This window comes from Symphodus melops, assembly GCF_947650265.1.
Source record: "Symphodus melops genome assembly, chromosome: 6".
Taxonomy (NCBI): Eukaryota; Metazoa; Chordata; class Actinopteri; order Labriformes; family Labridae; genus Symphodus; species Symphodus melops.
Window position 1 is genome coordinate 20,949,048 of NC_136696.1, and position 3,966 is coordinate 20,953,013.

Here is a 3,966-nt window from a genome sequence, read left to right on the forward strand (position 1 = left end):
ATCGTGTTTTTGCAACCCTCTAATAATGTTGAAACTCAACATTTGGTTTTTCAAGGTGATTTTTCTTATTCAAGCAATAAAGCTCATCAAGCTTCAAATTAACCCAATTGTTAAACCTGTGAGAAGTGTATTATGAAGGATCTGTTTTACACATTTGAGAGTGAAGTCTTATTGAATAGGAGTTGAACATTAGTTTGGCTGAATTACATTTTGAATACATTTTTAAAATCACACATCTGGTGAGTGATTGAGCAGACTTAGAATAATGGTAACAAACAAACAAAAACAAAACATTTGTAAACACATCGGGTCCCGGGTGATTTCACATCAAATGTACTTCCTCATCAGTTCACCATGAGGATCCTTTCCCCTCTCCAGAACAATGATGTCTGCCTTGTGGACATCCTGCCAACTTCACACTCATCTCATTCACCCCCCCCCCCCCCCCCCCCCCCCCCCCCCCCCCCCCACACACACACACACACACACACACACACACACACACAAAACACCAGCACACAGGTTAACTCCCCAAAGGAAGGAGGACAGCGGTACAGGAATTCATTGTGTTGAAATTCCTAAAAGCTGCAGGAGTCTCTCATAAAGTGTCTCCTGAAAGTCTGCTGTCCTGTGCTGTCTCAGTTAACAGATGATAACACTGACCAGGAGTACAATACGTGTTCACAGGCTGGTACAGTTTGCTCCGTGCTTGAATTAGTAAGAGAAAAAATGAATTGTATAGGACATCTGTGAAATGTGGGTCAGTGAGCTATGCAAGACGATACATGCAAAGCAGTGAGCCCTCCCTTTCTGCAGTCAAACCTCACACACTGTTTAGTGACAAGAAATAGCCCCCACTGTTTGTGTTTCTCTCACAACAAACCTGACACAAATGTTTAACTCAAGAGGGCATGAAATATGACACTTTCACAACTCCCCTCTTTCGTTATAATGCGGTTTGCTGTGGTGAAACGCAGATATTCACCAGGTGAGAGAGTAGCTAACACACACACACAGAGAGACGGGTTTATGAGAAGTAAACATTGTTGCATTGTTTAGCCCGGTTTGTGTCAATGCAGGGTGGTAGGCTACTAATGTTACGAAGTGTGGGGGGGGGGTTCAGCTGCTGTTTCCCCCCCTCTTGAGGTAAATTCACATAAAGTTCAGCAGTAAAATGTTCGCTTTCTCACCAGAAACGATGAGCGTTACTCCGACCGGAGTCCCCGACCTCGGAGCTTCTTCTCAGGCCGGATGCCGTCTTTCCCTCCGAGCGTAAAAAAAAACACGGACGGCTTCTTCTTCTTCTTCTTCTTTGTGGTTTCCGTGTGGTGGTTCTTACTCTCTGGTCTCCGGTGTAGTTCACACCCGAGGGGTTTGAACCTTCGGCCGCATGGCTTTGTCTAAAGGCGTCAAAGTTTCCCCCCCGGGTCGAAAATTAGAAGCCTGGTTGGTGGTTTTGTGTGTCGGAGAGACCATGGCAGTGTGAGAGACGATGGTGATTACTGGTTGATCTCTCTCTCTCTCTCTCTCTCTCTCTCTCTCTCTGCCTGCTGACGCTGCCACCAACACCACCACCAACACGGCCGTGTCATCATCGTCAGACTGTCAGCGAGGAAACAGCGCCACCCAATGGCTGCTGTGTGAACAAGCAGTGAAGCAGGCTGTGTGGCCCCACAGGGACCCCTACTGGAGGATTTTCAGCACTCCGACATTCAAGCACACTTCACAAGACAAGAGAATACATATATGTATTTTAGCGAGTACACTACTGAACTTTCATTTTAAGACTGAAAGGTTAAAAAAAAAAACGATTAGGCTAATTTTTTTCCTTATGACTTTAAGGCTATAGCTACGTTTTCGTAGAATTTCTTTAGTTCATGTAAGCAATGTTTTACTGTTGCGAATTGTCTTTTCGGCCACTTCAATACAAATAACCAGCTGATATGTTCTTTATAATTCCTTGGTTATCTAAACACATTCTGATAAATGTGAGAAATGCTAATTATCCAAAGCCACAAATTGATTTTTTTTTCCAACTCATTTTTTCAACCAATCACATAATCCTCAAAACCTAATTTGTTAAATAGAAAGTAAGATGTACATTTTCACATTTAAACAACTGTCAAATTGTTTATCATGTCAAATAGTTGCAACTGATTTTCTATCACTGTATTATCAACTAATTGTTTATTTGTACTTGTGAACTGTTCCTTAATCACGTAGTTTTTATTATGTTTGCTGCTTGCCTTCTTGGCCAAGTCATTCTTGTGTGATGAATAATATCTACAGATTTAGTTTGATTATGTGCAACTGATGCAAGTTACAAAGATCTTACTCTTTTGCTTCCCTCATTCTAAAATTGAAAAACCCTTCCTTTAACTTCCTCTCATTTCCAAGAGCAACAATCGCTTCACTGATTGCCTCATCTAACAATTTAAACATTCAGTCTTTTCTGGAGCACAGCCAGAATTCAGGTGGAGCAAGCAAACAGAAGCCTGCATACTTTCCTGTTGAGTTTTATGCAGAAGCACAGAGAGAAAGTTCCTGCTTCTGCCGTACCTAAGAGCAAAAAAAAAATAATCATCTCCATCAGGGCACACACTTCTTTCCCCATGTCTGTCATCATCCATGTTTTGAGAGATAAATACTAATCCAACTTTTGGAAGTTTTGGTATTAACATAGGGAATGGAGCAGATTCAGCCCAACAATGAGCTCTAGAGGTGAACACGTGATTAGTTCTCAGCTAATCAACTAAATATATCAGCTAATAAACTTGAAAGGTTTTTAAATCACAGATAGAACTATCAGATGAGCCAGAAAACAATGTATTCACTGCAAACATTACAACAACATTTTGGAGGATCCAAAGGCTGATTAGATTGGCTATGAATTTTATTGCACACCCAATTTGTCATAACTAAATACGAGCTGTAAAAAAAGTAATCTTTCCTCAACTTTGTAAGTGAATTCGTGAAAGTTATTCTAAGATTAAGAAAGCTATATTTAATGGTCCTAGTATAGGATTGATAGAAAAGGACACTCTACATGCAAAGCTCTCATGGAAACAAATGACAGTGATCTGGATAACAAAAGATCTGCGGAGCACTCCTATTAGACTTTACATCAGCATTCGATGTCATTAACTACAAGCTTCTTCTTGAAAAGCTGGAGGGTTACGGAATTAGACCATCAGCAGCTGCCTGGATGGAAACCTATCTAGCAAATAGCATACGGAGGGTCTTCATTAACGGAAGCTGCTCATATAGAGTGTCAGTGGAATGTGGTCTGCTTCAAGGGAGCTGTCTTGGTCCCCCGTACCAGTGATCTCAAATGCTAAATTAATCATGTACACAGATGATATTGTAGTATATGCATCATCAACAAAACCTGCTGATGTGTCTGTCATCTTAAACAAGGAACTAGTTATTATAGAAAAACAAAAAAGCTCATACTGATTAAATCCAAAACAAAATGAATGAGCAAAAGCTCAGACTTTAAAAAAACACACGCTATAGAGCAAAAAAAACAACAACAAAAAAAACTAGAAATACAAATAAATATATATTATGTATTGACAATAAAATGAGAAGTGTAAAGTGAAGCAGAATGTTTCTTACTCCTGACTTCTAGGCTTGCTCTGAGTCATTTTTTTCTTTTAGTTAAGACAACCAGTGTTTGATATATTGTCAATAAAGAGCACACATTGTAGCCCTTCAGGCTATCCTCAAGAAACAGGCCATGAGAGGCCCTTGATGCTCTAAAAATGGTTCCTACTGGATCAGGTATGTACAGGAAAAACCAACATACATTAAATGCATAAAGGAGCATCAAATCGTCTGCATCCTATGTTTTTTTCCAGTCTGTTATCAGATCTGAATGGTCACTCCTTCCCTCTTCCTCATTCAATATTTCTCCAGGGTTTCGCCACACCTCTCACATATTTCTTCTTCACCTCTCCCTCCAGG

General features: G+C 40.3%; 1 protein-coding gene across 1 annotated transcript in view; it reads right to left on the reverse strand.

Annotated features, from left to right (window-relative positions):
* Positions 1 to 1,610, reverse strand: part of LOC306825528 (cyclin-dependent kinase 17-like) — a 31,323-nt gene extending 29,713 nt beyond the window's left edge. Inside the window, exon 1 of the mRNA XM_079346323.1 lies at positions 1,191 to 1,610. The gene's annotated coding sequence lies outside the window, so the exon portion shown is untranslated. The remainder of the gene's footprint in view (positions 1 to 1,190) is intronic.
* Positions 1,611 to 3,966: the final 2,356 nt, after the last annotated feature.